We start from the raw sequence: 20,220 nt of genomic DNA on the forward strand, positions 1-20,220 counted from the left end.
AATCCAAGATGGCATCGCCGCAAGAACATGTCGGCGGCCTGGAGAACGTCTGGATCCAGGATCGCGGCGGCGGAGGAAGATGTCGGGGCAGCGACGATGACGGTGTGAGTATGAGAAACGGAGTGAGAGAAAGGAACATATGTGGAGTGAAAGAGTGAGTGGACGTGAGTGGAGGTGAAAGGTGAGAGGAGTGTGTGTTGAGGCGGTGTGGTGTGTTGAGGGTTAACATGTGCGTGTGTGTGGTGACGTCACCGGTTACAACTGGACGGAAGTTGTTACAACCGGAAGCTGCTTAGGGCATTTATTATAGATGATGAGGAAGAAGCCGTCTGTTGTTGGCGGTGATGGCGTGTAGAGGCTTCTACAGCCAATGTAATAGATTTAGAGTTAGGGGATTCGTGTGTGAGACGACGGCGTTTATAAGCCTTAATCTTGTCAAGTCGATGCTGTTTTTCCTCAGGAGTCTCATTAGCATGGCGTTGTTTTTGTCGTAGTGCTAAAGCTGCTTTCCTTTCACTGGCATTGGCATACTGTGCATCGGTATTGAATGGTGGTATTGATAGGGCAGAAACAGATTGCTGATTAGTTATGTCAGTGAACGGCATATGGGATGAAGTGTAGCAGTAAATTGTTCCACATGCTGATGTGGAAGCATCTTGTTGTGAGTCTAATAATAATGATGAGGAAGAGGCCGTCTGTTGTCGGCGGTGACGGCGTGCAGAGGCTTCTTCAGCCAATCTTATGGATTTAGAGTTAGGGGATTCGTGTGTGAGGCGACGGCGTTTATAAGCCTTAATCTTCTCAAAGCGATGGTGTTTTTCCTCAGGAGTCTCAGTAGCACGGCGTTGTTTTTGTCGTAGTGCTAAAGCTGCTTTCCTTTCACTGGCATTGGCATACTTTTTGTTATGACTCATGTTGGCACAGGTAAAGGAGTCTATTTGGCAGTTATCTGGCAGTGAAGAAGGCGTCCTGGAGTATTGTAGAGTAAACAGATACTAATTGACCCTGTAATTGCCCAGCAGTAGTTATGAAGTGGTAGTGGCAAATTGGCCCTGTAGTTAGACACCGGCAGAGGAGCAAGGCAGCAGTAGTTATGGTGGTAGAGGCAAATTGGCCCTGTAATTAGACACCGGCAGAGGAGCAAGGCAGCAGTAGTTATGGCGGTAGAGGCAAATTGGCCCTGTAATTAGACACCGGCAGAGGAGCAAGGCAGCAGTAGTTATGGCGGTAGAGGCAAATTGGCCCTGTAATTAGACACCGGCAGAGGAGCAATGCAGCAGTAGTTATGGCGGTAGAGGCAAATTAGCCCTGTAATTAGACACCGGCAGAGGAGCAAGGCAGCAGTAGTTATGGCGGTAGAGGCAAATTGGCCTTGTAATTAGACAACGGCAGTAAACAGGCAGATGACCAAAGCAGCAGTAGTTATGGTGATAGAGGCAAATTGGCCCTGTAATTAGACACTGGCAGAGGACAAAGGCAGCAGTAGTTATGGCAGTATAGGCAAATTGGCCCTGTAATTAGACACCGGCAGAGGAGCAAGGCAGCAGTAGTTATGGCGGTAGAGGCAAATTAGCCCTGTAATTAGACACCGGCAGAGTAGCAAGGTAGCAATAGTTATGGCAGTACAGGCAAATTGGTCCAGTAATTAGACACCGGCAGTAAACAGGCATAGGACCAAGGCAGCAGTAGTCATGGTGGTACAGGCAATGCCAAGCGTCGGCACAGCAAGTCGGCGTGAGGTAAATGACGCAATTTCACGAATGCAAGATGGCGTCGGCGAAATCTCGCGAGATTTCGCCGACGTCGTTAAAACCTCTTGCTATGTTAACCCTCAACACACCACACCGCCTCAACACACAATCCTCTCACCTTTCACCTCCACTCATGTCCACTCACTCTTTCACTCCACATACGTTCCTTTCTCTCACTCCGTTTCTCATACTCACACCGTCATCGTCGCTGCCCCGACATCTTCCTCCGCCGCCGCGATCCAGGATCCAGACGTTCTCCAGGCCGCCGACATGTTCTTGCGGGACGCCATCTTGGATTTCGTGAAATCCCGCGATATTTAAGATGGCGTCGCCGCAACAACATGTCGCTGGCATGGGCGACATCGGGATCCAAAATGGTGTCGGCGTAATCTCGCGAGATTTCGCCGACGCCATCTTTTAGGATCCCGATGTCGTCCACGCCAGCGACATGTTGCGGCGACGCCATCTTAAATATCGCGGGATTTCACGAAATCCAAGATGGCGTCCCACAAGAACATGTCGGCGGCCTGGAGAACGTTTGGATCCTGGATCGCGGCGGAGGAAGATGTTGGGGCAGCGACGATGACGGTGTGAGTATGAGAAACGGAGTGAGAGAAAGGAACGTATTTGGAGTGAAAGAGTGAGTGGACATGAGTGGAGGTGAAAGGTGAGAGGAGTGTGTGTTGAGGGTTAACATGTGCGTGTGTGTGGTGACGTCACCGGTTACAACTGGACGGAAGTTGTTACAACCGGAAGCTGGTTAGGGCATTTATTATTATAGATAGCTACAACACCCATGTTATCACAATAAACCTAGTCTTGTGGTTCTTAAATTTTTCTCCCCAAATGGACACTACTACTACAATTGGAAATATCTCCAATAATGCCAAATTCTTTAAAAAACTGTCCTCTTGGGAGATCTGGGGTTAGAAAATCATTAAGTAGTGTGAATCGCAGATGTTCAATTTAGCTTGTGTGTTTCATGTCCCATATTAAATGGATTTTGTTTCCTTTGGTGCTGAAGAGGTTAACAACCTTTTCTATACTGGTTGGAAACATGCAGCTCCATCTCACAGTTGCTCCTGACCTCATTATTTCCGCTCTATAAATTCTGGCCAGACCCTGTATTCCTTGCCAGTGAAGTTTTACTTCCTGGTTCCCTGGAGTTGCTGTGCAGAAGTTGGAGATCGTTGTTGCTGCTGGAGATTGTTGTATGCTGCTTTGGGTGTATACTTTCTTCATTATCCTATCCCCGTTTGGTTTGTACATTCCTACCCTTCCCTATATTCCTCTATGCATTTGAGTATTTTGTATGTTAGTTGCTTTTTGCTGTTTGTCTTACATGTTTAAAACCTAGCATTTCTGTTCCAGGTCTTCTGGGGGGAGGGCAAAGCTTAGGGTATAGCAGGAAATCAGAAAGGCTCATGGTCAAAACCTCCTCATCATTAGAGGTATCTTTTGGATCAGAGATGGTTAAGGCCCCAGCCCTAGGGACGGTGCAGTTTCCCCAATCACGCACAGTCAAAACGTGAAAAAAACTTTCTCTTTCCACTCCTTGGGCCATTTGCCTGCACACCATTGTCCCTTACAGTAAGCTCTAAAACCTACTCTCCCCCCAGCATCCATGTAGATTGCAAGATCAAAATTATCCTGCACCTCATTTTGAATGATGGCCAGTCCGTTATAGGTTCACAAAAACATACCCCTAACAACAAAGTCATCCCTGTGTTCCTTTTTTAAGTGTATATAATGGTGCAGAGATCGTACCCCTGCTGTCTCTGCAGCTAACCTACGACAGAAAATCCTGCCCACAGGCATAATTCTACAGGCAAAATTGAGTTTTGCCATTAATGGCTGCAAAACCCACAATGTCAACTTATTCAAACGTTGCACCTCCTGCTTCAACACTAGCTTATCTTCCGGTAACCAATACTCCATAACCAATGAATCTATAAAAATGCCCAAAAAACTAAACTTCGTGGTAGGCCCTTCTGTTTTTTCCCTATTTCCAAACCGTGGCTACTGATAAATTCTTACAAACTGCTGACTCAGGTGGACCTCTCAATAAAAAATCATCCAAGTAATGAATGTCGGACTGAATGTTAGAAACATTCCTCACCAAACAATTCCAAAAATGGACTAAAAAAAGTGAACAAGAAATTGCACAACCCATTGGCAAACGCCTGTCCAGGTAAAAAAAAAAAACCCTTCCCAATAACAACACAATAAATGTTTACTCTGTGTGAACTGATAGTAACCTAAAAGCCAATTCAACATCTGTCTTAGTCAATAGCATCCCTGGCCCATACTACTGTACCCATCTGACAGTCTCATCAAATGATTTGTAAGGCACCGAGCACAATTCGGTTTCAATTCCATCATACAACGACAAACCTTTTGGGTACGAAAGGTGATGAATGAGACAAAATTTTTAGGCACCACTCTCAACAGTGATACAATCAAATCCTCTACCAGGGGGAGGGGTATTTAAAAAGGCCCGACATATGCCCAAGCTCTACTTCTTTTTTTATTTTTTCCGACATGACCAGCAGGTATAACAATGCCGACGTTAACATTTTTTAACGAAAATGGAACTTGATGCCTTGGAGGGGAAATTTTAAAACCTTCCTTTAAAGCCTTGAAAAATACAATACGTCTTCACCCTGTCCAGGAATCTATTTAGAAAGGGGGCCATCGCTGGAAGACTCACTGGCATCTCACCTTTCTATTGTTCTTACCACCTTTTCCTTTTTTAAAACATTTTGCGGCCCCATGTGATGACTCATTGCAATGTGAGCAGACATGACTAAATTTGCAACTGGACCAATTTTTAGATTGCTTATTGTTGTCAGTTTATTCAATTGCCAACATACTCCTGGCTTTTCCCCCCCCCCCACCTGTGCCCCCAAGAAAGGACTGCCTATATCTATATGGCGCCATCAACTTCAGCCAAAGTCCAATATTCTTCTCATACCACCTAATGCTGGGGCATACTTCCTTTCTTTGCCAAAATTGCTCATTGTAACCAAACCAAGCCTGCGCCCCATGTGTCCTATGTGCCTCCCTTATAGCATCCATTTTGCAAGAATGCAGGGAGCAGTTCTCTGGTGCCTTCTCACTGACCACGCTTGCTAAAATAGCAAATGTGAAGTATAGCGTGGCACTACCGTGAGGTGCTCAAGTAGGTTACCAAAACCAATGTGCAATAAAATAAAGAACTTGGCACTCAACTTAGTATGTCATTGCAAAAGGATTTTTTATTGTTGTAGTCTGGAAATGTTTTGGTCTTATCTAGACCTTCATCAGTCCGACTGCTTATCACAGAAGGATTAAGGTGTAAAATTGTATACCCAGGATTGGCGTAATGGGCTCCTCAAAGTGTTTATGAAGGTCGGTAAAGGTGTTGCTCCTAGCAGAATTCATGTGTAGAAAATAGATATAACTATAGCAAGATAGCATATAGTAGACCTTATTGGGTTGCAGTATTAGTACTGGCATAGAATGTGCCTATAATAGGATTACAGTCCTTGTGCCACAGGGCCTTAATGTGCTCCGTATAAAGGGTCCCTGCTGTGGAAATGAGGTGAGGGCACAGTCGACCTATAAATACCGTATATGTCTGTCCTCCAGAGGCTGCAGTGGTGGTCAGGGGTTAATGTGTGGCAATTGGTGCCGCCCAGATGGGGAGGTTCAGGTACACGCTGACCGGTGGGGCTCATGAGTCGACAGGGACGTGTCAGGGCTAAATCTCTTCAGCCACTGACCTAACCCCTTGGGAAGGGGCTGTGGCACTACTCCTCCAAGCAGTCCGGACAACTTCTCCTCCCGGCACTCCTCACCTCTCACACCCACAGGTGACCCAGGAGTGTTTCTAAGTTGGCCATATCATTTCTGTTATTGGGTCAGGGGTTGTGAGGATACACTCTTGTCTCTGGAATCCCCTAAAATGGCCCCCTTGTCAAACTTGTTCCTTTCATACTCCCCTTTTACTGACCTCCTTCCTCCCTTTAATGATCCAGTCCAATAACATAAAATTCAAACTCCATTTTCCACCTGGCCCAATTACTGTTATGCAGGCCTCCGCCTAACTAGTACAGCTCCTGCCCATTCTTTATCATTGGTCCAGTTAATTGGATTAATGTCATTTATTTTATTTTTTTTAGATACTATGCTTGAAGTAAAAGATTAATCCTTATGGCAAACTGTACACTTCAGAATCTCTAGGAAAAAAGTACAATTTCCTTACTTTCTAATGCTATAGTTTTGAACATAGTTTTGAAGGCTGAAGGAAGACCTTATGTCCATATAGTTCAGCCTATTTTTAGTGCAGCTCTTCTGTACTGTTGATCCTGGGGAAGGCAAAAATCCCACAGAGTAGAAGCCAATTTTCTCCATAGGGAAAAAAATTCCTTCCCCTAAGCTGGGTCAACCATCTACCTATAATGTTATGTTATTTGCTTCATATTAACTCTTGAAATTACTGAGAGTTATTGTTGTATTGATGTTTTTATTAATTAGGTCTTGCTTGGCGTGAGATCCAATAGATGATTCATTTTCACACTCATTTTTCACACTTTGTAATACTTTTTTTTTATTGCTCCCTTTTGTTATTAATCAGTGTGTGTATAAAAATACTTATACCGGTCCTTGTCTTCTGCCATTTACTGCACAACTCTCCCCCAACTAGAAGTAAAAGTAATTTTAGGTAACAGATCTCTAAATATATATGTGGTTAAGCAGATTCAAAAATATATCCTGCTCACAAATAAATGTGTTTTGTTTTTAATTAGGGAAATAAGGTACCGCAAAGTAAGGCCCTGTCCACGTCTGTGTTGTGCTTGTTTTCATAAACTGATCTGATATTGGTGTCTGTGCATTCTATCGTGGTTACTCTCACTATGATGGAAACATTTTAGTCCATGTTGTGCTATGTGGATCCCTTGAATCTCTGTTTACAATGCAAAAAGCCATTTTGGTGGAATTGCCAATTAATAAGTAGAGCTGGTAAATGGAAATTGACCACTAATTGGTTTCTAATGTGCTGAAAAAGTTCAGAACCTGCTGGAAAAGTGTCCCAGGTTTAAAGACCTTAATTGATCAAAGCTTCTTCAAGGTCTGGGCAACTTAATTAGTCACATTACTTGGATTTTAATTAGCAAAAATGCACTGAAGCTTCAAGTTAGTAAAACTATTAAGCATTTATTAAGTAAAAGGTCACATACTTTTTAGCCGATGTCTGGTTTCTATAGTGTAATAATACAGCTTTCAGTGCTCAGAAGCTTTTGAACTAAAGGAGCCCAATTTCCAAAGCCGCAGTGCGTGGTGATTCTTAGAAAAAGAGCGAAACACGTCTTCTGATACTTGTCTGGTCTGCTGCCTTGGAAATGTCATCATGGCACAAATAGCTGGACTCATCCATCACATCTGCATGGCGGCTGAATTGGAATGTAAGCCATTAAATGTGTGACTTATGGGAACATTGCATCTTTTATATTGTTATTATAACACAATCAGGCTTATTTCAATTTGTTGACACCACGCCAAAGCCAGAAGGGAGTGTGCCGTTTATTAATTTCATAAAGATATTAAAAATGAACACTTGTTCAAGCTAGCGGGCACCATTAGTTTGTCGTTGGCATAGCTAGAAAACCACTCCCATGAACAAGTAACATTGTCACCCAAGAAGAGTCACTTCATTTATAGAGAGTCCCAGATGACTGGAGGATTTCCTATGAATGAATGCATGATATAATACTGTCCTGTGCCCTTTAATTGAATCTGCAACTTTGTAGAAAAATCTATGTTATACAGATGATCACAATAATGTGATTAATAGTGCCTGCCTAAGGCTGAGCTGAGGCATAAGAAATCCTTGCACTTCTGTGAAGACTTTATTATAAAGCAGAAGGAATGTTTCTGTAGCATCTAAAGGAGCACAGCATAGTTTCTGTATGCCTCCTCATGATGACGTTGGAGGCGTATAAGGGGAGTGTAAAAACCCACTCGATGGGTGCCCTGTTATGCCTTCATGCAGCTTAATTGTACAAAACCATAATATGCATTCATCCTCTGTCTAATCATAAATGATTCCTTTTCCACGTCACATATCCATCAAATTGATTGACGTAAATTTATATATTTTTCTCTATTACTCTAATTTAACTTTAGAAGGTTTTAAAGGGAATCTGTAAGTAGGATTGCCCATCCTAAGTTATCTAGGCATGTAGGTCATAGACAGTGGATTAAAATGATATCTTTATTTCTGCGATCAGATGTCTTATTCCAGAGAAAGCCATTTTTTTCTTATATGTAAATGAGCTGTTCAGGACTAATAGGCTGGGCACTGATCTGCATAAGAAGGGAGAGTTACCAGTGTGAGACAAGTAACTAACACAGGACCCTAGAACTGAACTTTGTCTCCTTACAAATACCTTTGCTGCAGCTCTCACAGCTCTGCTGACTGTAGATGGAAACAGAAGCATTGAGAGGAACCTGCAGATGTGTCAGTTGAAATCGCACACAGCTCTGCAGTGAGATCATGAGAGCAGCCATTACAAATTACACATTAACTCCCCTTTTATATAAAATAAGTACTGGAGGCGGATTCTTATGCAGATCAATGTCTGACCCATTGCCCTGAACAGCTCCTTTACGTATCAGACAAATGTAGATATCTTTGGCATAAGACATCATATCGCAGATATTGAGATATCATTTTAGCTTCCTATGACCAGAGTGCCCATATAGATGGCTTAGGAGATCCTACTGACAGATTCCCTTTAAAAGAGTTTTTTAGACGTGACCTAAATTTCTGCCGTTACTTTATGTAATATTCTGTGAAGCATATTACAGGAGCTGATTACTGTCATCCGTGTTTTCAAAAAGGGGCTTGGATGTTTTCTTTTTAGAAGAAAATAACAAGCAGTAATGTCTGTAAATTAAAAAATAATTATGCAGTAATGTCTGTATAGCGCTGTGGAATTAATGGCACTATATAAATGAGTAAAATAAAATAGATAAAGTATGTACACGTATAAAATTCTTGTTCTTAATGTTGATCCAGTCGATCTACACTCGGTATCAGAAGGTCAAATCTTGCATTTTAAGGCAGAATGGGTCATGAATTATGGATACAACTATGCTCCATCCTTTTATTATTTCCCATCCGTCAATTTAAATTGATGCACATGTGTTTTTATTCAGATGTACTAATTCTGTAACTATGAGACTGCAGATTGGGGTGTGCATTATGCACACTGTCAGGATTTCCCTCAAATACCAACCACATAACCACTAGGATGCCATTTGTGTATCATCTACTAACTATATTCTCATCTACTTATTTCAATAGATCATTGAGTGAAGTGGCTATGCACATACTATTGGTCCCATGACCATCTTCTCAATCTGGCAATTGAGGGGAATTTCACTGCATAAACTTAGCCCAAGCCCAGAAAACCCTTTAACATCTGATTTTGTTGGGTCATTTTAGCCTCAGTGCAGTAGGCTTTTGTAATCACTTAAGTATCTTTATACTATAAGAGAATAGAAATCATCCTGTTATTCAATAGAGCTCCCATTTCATCTCTAGTTGAGTGAGCTCAGAAGGCTCCAGATGACTTTCAGATTTACAGTGACCTAAGATGGCTCTGTGATATTAAGCTGCACGTCGATCATGTTTCATGAATAATGGAGTAGTTGCACTTGTTATTATCAGATCTATTCAGTATCTATCATCTAAATTGTGTGGACAAATTTGTGTTTATATCATAAGGTTGCAGGGGTTTATTTTTGCATGTACTGTAATACGGGCACACATATATATTTATACAGGCTTCAATGACTAAACACACATTTGGCAAACATGTTCTGAAAAGTATTTGCCGTATATCTTTGAACTTTTTTCGGGGAGCACCATTAGACACACAGAAAAATTATGTTATATAACAGTGGCATGTAAAAGTTTGGGCACACTTTCTGTTACTGTGAACAGTTAAGAAACTTGAAGATGAAATGATCTTTAAAAGGGCTAAAGTTAAAGATGACACATTTCCTTTGTATTTTAGACCAAAAAATTGTAATTTTTTACATTTTAAAAATTACAAAAAGTAAAATGGGCTTATTCAAAATTTTGGGCACCTTTGAAAATCTGTGTCCTCAGGTAATGTTGACCAAGGTTTCAGACCTTTAGTCTGTTAGGTTTATGGCTTGTTTACTATCATTGTTAGGAAAGGCCAGGTGATGCAGATTTCCCAGCTTTATAAAGACCCAACCTTCTCTAACGTTGTGCCAAAAAACAGCAGCCATGGGTTCTTTTTATCAGGCCACTAGCACTCTAAATATGAAAATAGTGGAGGCCCACAAAGCAGGAGAAGGCTATAAGAAGATGACAAAGTATTTTCAAGTTCGCCTTTCCTCAGTTTGAAATATAATTAAGAAATGGCAGTTAAGAGGAACAGTGGAGATCATGATAAGGTCTGGAAGACCAAGCAAAATTTCAGTGACAGCTACACGTAGGATTAGTAGAGAGGCAAATCAGAACCCATGCTTGACTGCAAAATACCTTCAGAAAGATTTAGCAGACTCTGGTGTTGTGGTACATTGTTCTACTGTTCAGAACCACCTGCACACATATAGCCTTCATGGAAGAGTCATCAGAAGAAAACTTCTCCTTTGTCCTCACCATAAACTTCAGCATCAAAAGTATGCAAAAGAACATCTAAACAAGCCTTATGCATTTTGGAAACTAGTCCTGTGGACTGATGAGGTTAAAATAAATTATATGTCCACAATGATCAAATGTATGTGTGTAGATAAAAGGGTACAAAATTTCAGGAAAAGAACATTGCCAACCATTAAACATGGGATTGGATTAACCATGCTTTAGGGTTGTTTTGCAACCAATGGCATGGGGAACATTTCACGGGTAGAAGGAAGAACAGATTCAATGAAATTTCAACAAATTCTTTATGCAAACATAATATTAGAGGACTTCTGTATCTGTATTCTGATAGCAACTTGTTTTTTTTTTTCAGATACAAGGTAAGACGACTCCTTGCAATCATTATATAAATTATACCTGTGTAGGATGTTATTAAAATAGTCATGATCTGATCTACCCATATATAATACACATATTGTAACCTTATGTATATACTTCTTGATTATCAGTGGTTGTGGTTTGTTTGTCTTTTTTTATGTATTTTTAGAAATTGTCACTTTTGTATTAACCCCTTTCTGACATCTGACGTACTATCCCGTCCATGGGACCCGGGCCCCTATGCCCATGGACGGGATAGTATGTCATAGTGGTGAGCGCCGCTGATCGCTGCCGGGTGTCAGCTGATTATCACATCTGACACCCGGCACTATGTGTCAGGGGCGGCCACGGACTGCCCCCGACACGTTAACCCCTGGCACACTGCGATCAAACACGATCGCTTTTGAGGAGCAGGAATCAGACTCCAAGAATCCCTCAGAGTAATCACCCGCAAGGCAGAAGGGCGTCGGCTGCCTTATATCCAGTCAGCATTCCCAGTCACCCAGTCATCATCATTCTGCTCAGGTGCTTTGTAATCAGCCTCACTACCTTCCTTCACCAGAAGAGGGAGTTCATCAGACCTCAATGGTGAAGGGGAAAATGAACTCGCAACAGTACTGACTCAAAGAATAAAACTGCCTTATCAATTTTACCGTACTCAGAACAGTGTAAACGCACCCCCCAAAAGAAATTCATGAAACGCTGGTTTTTGTTCATTCTGCGTCCCAAAAATCGGAATAAAAAGCGATCAAAAAAGTCACATGCCCGAAAATGGTACCAATAAAAACAGCAACTCATCCCGCAAAAAATAAGACCTCACATGACTCTGTGGGTCAAAATATGGAAAAATTATAGCTCTCAAAATGTGGTGATGCAAAAACTATTTTTACAATAAAAAGCGTCTTTTAGTGTATGACAGCTGCCAAACATAAAAACCTGCCATATTTAGTAAATTAAACCCCCCTTTATCACCCCCGTAGTTGGGGAAAAATAATAAAATTAAAAAAAAGTAAAAAAAAAAAGTATTTCCATTTTTCCCATTAGGGTTAGGGCTAGGGTTAGGGCTGAGATTAGGGTTAGGGGTGTGTTCGGGTTAGGGTTGGAGTTAGAATTGGGGGGTTTCCACTGTTTGGGCACATCAGGTGCTCTCCAAATGCAACATGGCGTCTGATCTCAATTCCAGCCAATTCTGCATTGAAAAAGTCAAACGGTGCTCCTTCCCTTGCAAGCTCTGCTATGCGCCCAAACAGTGTTTTACTCCCACATATGGGGTATCAGCTTACTCAGGACAAATTGCAAAGCAACTTTTGGGGTCCAATTTCTCCTGTTACCCTTAGGAAAATAAAAAATTGGGGACAAAAGCATCATTTTTCTGGAAAAAAAATGATTTTTTTATTTTCACGCCCTGGCGTTATAAACTTCTGTGAAGCACTTGGGGGTTCAAAGTGCTCACCACACATCTAGATAAGTTCTGTAGGGGGTCTAGTTTCCAAAATGGGGTCACTTGTGGGGAGTTTCAACACTTTAGGCACGTCAGAGGCTCTCCAAACATGACATGACACCCGCAGACCATTCCATCAAAGTCTGCATTCCAAAACGTCACTACTTCCCTTCCGAGCCCCGACGTGTGCCCATACAGTAGTTTTCTCCCACATATGAGGTATCAGCGTACTCAGGAAAAATTGGACAACAACTTTTGGGGTCCAATTTTTCTGTTACCCTTGGGAAAATAAAAAAATTGGGGACTTAAAGATCATGTTTGTGGAAAAAATATGATTTTTTTATTTTCACGCCCGGGCGTTACAAACTTCTGTGAAGCCCTTGAGGGTTCAAAGTGCTCACCACACATCTAGATAAGTTCCTTAGGGGGTCTAGTTTCCAAAATGGGGTCAATTGTGGGGGGTTTCCACTGTTTAGGCACATCAAGGGCTTTCCAAACGCGGCATGGCGTCCAATCCCAATTCCAGCCAAAAACGTCAAATGGCGCTGCTTCCTTTTCGAGCTCTGCCATGCGCCCAAATAGTGGTTTACCCCCACATGTGGGGTATCGGTGTACTCAGGACAAATTGCACAATAACTTTTAGGGTCCTGTTACCCTTGGGAAAATAAAAATTGGGGGTGAAAAGATCATTTTTGTGGAAAAAAATGTGATTTTTTTTTTTAAATTTTACGACTGTACGTTATAAACTTCTGTGAAGCCCTGGGAGGTTCAAAGTTCTCACCGCACATCTAGATAAGTTCCTTGTGGGGTCCAGTTTCTAAAATGGTGTCATTTGCGGGGGGTTTCTACTGTTTTAGCACATCAGGGGCTTTCTAAACGCGACATGGTGTCCAATCTCAATTCCAGCCAAAAAAGTCAAATGGCGCTGCTTCCCTTCGGAGCTCTGCCATGCGCCCAAATAGTCATTTACACCCACATATGGGGTATCAGCGCACTCAGAACAAACTGCACAATAACTTTTAGGGTCCTGTTACCCTTGGGAAAATAAAAATTGGGGGTGAAAAGATCATTTTGGGGGAAAAATATTATTTTTTAATTGTATGGCTGTACGTTATAAACTCCTGTGAAGCACTTGTGGGTTCAAAGTTCGCACCACATATCTAGATAAGTTCCTTGGGAGGTCTAGTTTCCAAAATGGGGTCACTTGTGGGGGGTTTCCACTGTTCAGGCACATCAGGGGCTCTCCAAACGTGACATGGTGTCCGATCTGAATTCCAGCCAATTTTGCATTGAAAAAGTCAAACTGCGCTCCTTCCCTTCTGAGTTCTGCCATGCTCCAAAACAGTGGTTCCCCCCCCCACATATCAGGTATTGGCGTACTCAGGAGAAATTGCACAATAACTTTTGCAGTCCAATTTCTCCTGTTACCCTTGGTAAAATAAAAAAAATTGGCCCTGAAGTAATTTTTTTGTGAAAAAAAGTTACATTAAAAAAATTCCTGTGAAGCACCTGAAGAGCTTCTTGAATGTGGTTTTGAGCACCTTGAGGGGTGCAGTTTTTAGAATGGTGTCACTTTTGGTATTTTCTACTTCAAATGTGATGTGGTCCGTAAAAATAAGATGGTGTTGTAAAAATGAGAAATCGCTGGTCAACTTTTAACCCTTATAACGTCCTAATAAAAAAAAATTTTGGTTCCAAAATTGTGCTGATGTAAAGTAAACATATGTGAAATGTTAATTATTAAGTTTTTTGTGTGCCATATCTCTGTGATTTAAGGGCATAAAAATTCAAATTTGGAAAATTGTGAAATTTTCAAAATTTTCGCCAAATTTCTGTTTTTTTCACAAATAAACGCAAGTTATTTGAATGAAATTTTACCACTAATATGAAGTACAATATGTTACGAGAAAGCACTGTCAGAATCACCTGGATCCATGGAAGCGTTTCAGAGTTATTACCTCATAAAGGGACAGTGGTCAGAATTGTAAAAATTGGCCCGGTCATGAGTGTGCAAACCACCCTTGGTGGTAAAGGGGTTAATAAAGCTTATTACTCTAACCTCTTATACTCCGAATCCTCAGATTTTCAAATGACGAAAGATATGGGTGCAGAAAAAAGGGCACAGAATTTCAGGAAAAGAATATCTTGCCAGCCATTAAGCATGAGGGTGGATCAATCATGCTTTGGGATTGTGTTGCAGCCAATGGCACAGGGAACTTTTCATGGGTAGAGGGAAGAATGGATTCAATGAAAATTCAAAAAATTCTTGATGCAAACATAACACCATCTGTAAAAAATCTGAAGTTGAAAAGAGGATGGCTTTTACAAATGGATAATGATCCTAATCACACGTCAAAATCCAAAATAGACTACCTCAAAAGACTCAAGCTGAAGATTTTACAATGGCCCTCACAGTCTCCTGATCTGAACATTATTGAAAATCTGTAGCTAGAGCTTCAAGAGATCAGGAATGTCACAAAACTGGAAGAATTTTCCAAGAAAAAATGAATGAAAATCCCTCAAGCAAGAATTAAAAGAATCTTGGCTGGCTACAAAAAGTGTTTACAAGCTGTGATATTTCCAAAAGGCTGTTCTTCTAAGTATTAACCACGCAGGGTGCCAAACTTTTGCATTGGCCCATTTTCCTTTTGCAATTCTAAAAATGTAAAAGATGACACCTTTTTTACCTGAAATACAAAGGAAATGTGTCACCTTTAACTTTAGCCATTTTAGGGATCATTTCATCTTCAACATGCTTAACTGTTCACAATTGCAGTATTTTTGACCAGGGGTGACAAAACTTTGACCTGCCACCGTGTATGTGTGTATATATATATATTATATATATAATTTATTTTATAGAAGAAATTGGGGTATTTTTTCCACGCCTTTAATCCCACGCTACCACAGACAGACATTTCAGAGTCTTACTGTCTTTCTTTATGTGAGTTCTTAAATATATATTCCGACGGCCATACGACCATTGCTATATGACCCAGTAGACCCTGACACAATTATTATCAGCTGCCATGATGTGATAAGTTGCAGAAAAAGAAACCTTAATGAATACCTGTAACTTATTGCCCCAGTTTGATCCTATCAGTTTCTTATGTGCATTGGCTTGATTGTCTCTGTGTGGAACTAGGAAAGTCCGTCAGGCTCCTTGCCACCTGCCACAGACTGAGGTTGCTGGCAACAGAAATGACTCAAAAGGAAAGTTTCATTTTACTTTGACAAATGGTAGATTTTCCAATTTTCTTTCAATAAAAGGTTATTTTCAAGGTGCTCGCACACTCAAAAAAAGGCTGTTTTCATCTTGCTTGATCGCTTACAGCTTGCTGTACCTTAGCATTTTATTGCTTTGCTGCCTACAATCCCTTTAAGAACAACAGTGGTAATATCCTGAAGTTGACAAATCACAATTTAGATCACAATTCAATTGAAAGGTTTGCGGCTGGACTTGAAGATTGCTCTATAGCCCACGTTTTCCTGAGACTTGCCAGAACCTAGTCAGAAAATAAAACTCATTGTCGATAAGTGCAGTAAAATTGTAATCTCATCTGGAGCGGTGCGGTATTAGAAAAACCAAGGTGGCTTTCTTCCAGGTATTGCAGGTATTCCCCATTCACTCCAGTGGAGCCTATCGTCCTTACCAGTTTCAGCTGTTCTTATTCTGTACAAACCCATTCAAAAGAATACAGGGCAAAAGAGCAGTTACCCACAGCTACCGAGTAGGTTCCTGCACTTTTGTAGACCAGGGGTGCACAACCTACGGCCCGGGGGCTACATGCCTCCTGCGATGCCTTCCTATGTGGTCCCTGCTCCTCAGCAGCAGCTGAGAAGCAGGGGCTGGCAAGTACTATTGGTGCCCTGTGTAGACAACTCTGGATGCCTCATACATCAGGAGATTGGGGTCTTGTCGTCCAACGGGCACCATAGAAAGGAGTATGTGACATGGACAGGTGGCCTTCCGTATCTGCTGCACTGTAGTTTATGGAAATTGTGAAACATTAGGCAGTAAGCGAAAAACCAATGATCCATTGTAGAGAGTCGTGTGCATGCATCACCCCTTCTTCTTTAGGGCCTAGTCACAGTTTTTTATGAGGATTTAGAAGTGGATTTTACTGTAAATCCTCATTAAAAAATGCTTCAAATACTATTTGAATATGCCTCCTGCTGGTTATATTGGGAAATGTTTAAAACAACGTGGAAAAACGACACTAACTACCGTATGTGCACAATTGGAGCTTTTCCCATTAAAATCTGTTAGAAACTTATTAAAAGAGTATTTGACATAACTTTTGCTCCTAACTCCATATAAAAAATTAATTCTAAATCCTCACCAAAAACCTGTGAACGTGTCATTAGAGTTGGTGGAGATAAGAGTCCTATAAGTAGACTATGTACCTTCACAGATTTATTATATACACTTTTGATATTCCATAAATGTCACAGAAATTAATACCCCTTTAATTTTTAGTGCTACTTGTTGTAGACTGTACATACAGCCATATTCAAAAGTGTTGGCACATTTAAATTGTTCCAGAAAATGAAGTATTTCTCCCAGAAAATTATTGCAATTACACATTTTGTTATATACATGTATGGAACAACTTAAGAAAAACAGGGGAAAAAAAGGCAAATTGGACATAATTTCACACAAAAACCCAAAATTGTGCAGGACAAAATTGCTGGCACACACAGCTTAATATTTGGTTGCACACCTATTTGGAATGAATAACTGCAATCAATCGCTTCCTATAACCACCAGCAAGCGTCTTACACCTCTCAGCTGGAATTTTGGGCCACTCTTCTTTTGCAGATCTCTCTCCCAACATCAATTTTAAGATCTCTCCACAGGTGTTCAATATGATTTAGGTTCAAACTCATTGCTGTCATCTTCAGAACTCTCCAGCACTTTGTTTCCATCCATTTTGAATGCTTGTTGACGTATATTTAGGATCATTGTTGTGCTCGAAGACCCATGACCTACACACGTGGTCAAAATTGTTGGTACCCCTCGTTTAATGACAGAAAAACCCACAATGGTGACAGAAATAGCTTGAATCTGACAAAAGCAATAATAAATCAAAAATCTATGAAAATGAACAAATGAAAGTCAGACATTGCTTTTCAACCATGCTTCCACAGAATTTAAAAAAAAAATCAAACTCATGAAATAGGCCTGGACAGAAATGATGGTACCCCTGAAAATAATGTGACAAAAGGGACATAGTAATCAAGGTGTGTCCACTAATTAGCATCACAGGTGTCTACAATCTTGGAATCAGTGAGTGGGCCTGTATAGAGTGCTACAGATACTCACTGTGCTGTTTGGTGACATGGTCTGTATCACACACTCAACATGGACCAGAGGAAGCGAAGGAAAGAGTTGTCTAAGCAGATTAGAAAGAAAAATATAGACACACATGTTAAAGGTAAAAGTTATAAGACCATTTCCAAGCAGCTTCATGTTCCTGTGACTACAGTTGCACATATTATTCAGAAATTTAAGCTCCATGGGACTGTAGCCAGCCTAGCAAACTCAGCTTTCTGGCACTGGGGACTACATTGCGACCCAGAATCCTTTGGTAATTTCATGATGCTCGGTACATAGTCAAGGCAAACAGTGCCAGAGGCAAGAAAACACCAAAACATTTTTCAACCTCCACCATATTTGACTGTAGGTACTGTGTAAAATTATGTTCTTTACTCCTCTGTCCACAAGATGCTTCCCAGAAGGATTTTAGTTTGCATACATTTTGGCAAACTGCTGTCTAGCTTTTTTATGTTTCTGTGTCAGCAGTGGGGGTCTCCTGCGTCTCCTGCCATAGCATTTCATTTCATTCAAATGTCAACAAATAGTTTGCGCTGACACTGATGCACCCTGAGCCAGCAGGACAGCTTGAATTTTTTTGGAACTTGATATCGACTACTTATCCACCTTCCAGACTATCATGCGTTCCAACCTTTCATCTATTTTTTTTCTGACATCCATGTCCAGGGAGATTTGTTACAGTGTTATTGGTTTCAAACTTCTTCGTTATTTTGCACAACTTGGACAAAGGAGCATCAGGATCTCTGGAGATGGAGATTGTTGATAATTTTCAACAATTGTGGTTCTCTTGTCTTTCTGTTCTACATGCATAATGTGGCACATACAGACACATAATGCAAAGATTAACCCTTTAAGGACCAAGGGTATTTCTGTTTTTGCGTTTCCATTTTTTGCTCCCCTTCTTCCCTCGGCCATAACATTTATATTTTTCTGTCAATATGGCCATGTCAGGGCTTGTTTTTTGCGGGACGAGTTGTACTTTTGATTAGCACCATTGATTTTACCTTATCATGCACTGGAAAACAGGGAAAAAAATTCCAAATGCAGTGAAATTGCAAAAAAAATGCAATTCTACAATTGTTTTTTGGATTTTGTTTTTACCTCTTTCGCTAAATGCTAAAACTGACCTGCCATTATGATTCTCACGGTAATTAAGAGTTCACAGACACCAAACATGTCTATGTTCTTTTTTAATTACCGTATATATTCGAGTCATATACACCGGGGGGTCGGAGGGGGAGGGGGGTCGGGGGTGTCAGGTCATACTTACCCATCCTGACGCTGTCTCTTGAGCCCCCAGCTTCTCCGCGCTCTCTCTTCCTGCCTTCAGCGGTCACGTGGTACCGCTCATTAAAACTCATGAATATGCGCATATTCATGAGTTTTAATGAGCGGTATCACATGACCGCTGAACGCAGGAAGAGAGAGCGCGGAGAAGCTGGGGGCTCAAGAGAGAGCGTCAGGACGGGTAAGTATAGCGATACTCACCTGTCCTGCGTCCATGGCTGCTTGCTGCTGTCTGTCATCGGTCAGTGACTTCAGACAGCAGAGGGCGCGGTGACGTGATTAGTGCGCGCCGCGTCCCCTGCAGTCTGAACGTCACTGACCGATGACGTGGCAGATAGCGGTGAGCAGCCATGGACGCAGGACAGGTGAGTATCTGACACCCAGCGACGGAGAGGTGAGTATGTCATTTTTTATATTTTTACATGCAGCAGCAGCAGCGGCAGCACATGGGGGAATAATCTAAGGAGCTTCTTATGGGGTCAGCATATGGGGGAATAATCTAAGGAGCTTCTTATGGGGTCAGCATATGGGGGAATAATCTAAGGAGCTTCTTATGGGGTCAGCATATGGGGGAATAATCTAAGGAGCTTCTTATGGGGTCAGCATATGGGGGAATAATCTGTGGAGCTTCTTATGGGGGCAGTATATGGGGGAACAATCTATGGAGCTTCTTATGGGGGCAGCATAAGGGGGAATAATCTATGGAGCTTCTTCTGGGGACACCAAATGGGGGAATAATCTATGGAGCATTTCCCACCCTAGGCTTATACTCGAGTCAATAAGTTTTCCCAGTTTTTTGTGGCAAAATTAGGGGGGTCGGCTTATACTCGGGTCGGCTTATACTCGAGTATATACGGTATGTGGTGAAAAAAATATTCTTCCCCAAAAAAAGTTGCCATTTTCCAAGACCCGTAGCATCTCCATTTTTCGGGGTCTGGGTGAGGGATTATTTTTTGCGCACCGATCTGACATTTTTATTGATACCATTTTGGTGTAGATACAATCTTATGATCGCCTGTTGTTGTATTTTATTGCAGTGTTGCAGCGACCAAAAAAATGTGTAATTCTGGCATTTCGATTTATTTTCTTGCTACACTTGCTACGCTGTTTACCGATTGGACTAATTCTTTTTATATATTGATAGATCGGGCAATTCTGAACTCAGCGATACCAAATATTTGTATAGTTGATTTTTTTCTTGTTTTATTTTGAATGGGGCGAAAGGGGAGTGATTTGAACGTTTATATTTTTTATTTTCTTATATTTTTAAAAACATTTTTTTCTTACTCTTTACTTGCTTCAGTAGTCTCCATGGGACACTAGAAGCTGCACTCATAGCTATCCAGCTATGACAACCACAGGG

The 20,220-nt window shown here is 41.3% G+C and overlaps 1 protein-coding gene across 3 annotated transcripts in view; it reads left to right on the top strand.

Moving 5' to 3' along the window:
* Positions 1 to 20,220, top strand: part of IL1RAP (interleukin 1 receptor accessory protein) — a 340,076-nt gene that overhangs the window by 227,837 nt on the left and 92,019 nt on the right. The window lies entirely within an intron of this gene.

Source organism: Dendrobates tinctorius, unplaced genomic scaffold, assembly GCF_039654945.1.
Source record: "Dendrobates tinctorius isolate UK_male_01 unplaced genomic scaffold, ASM3965494v1 ptg000107l, whole genome shotgun sequence".
NCBI lineage: Eukaryota > Metazoa > Chordata > Amphibia > Anura > Dendrobatidae > Dendrobates > Dendrobates tinctorius.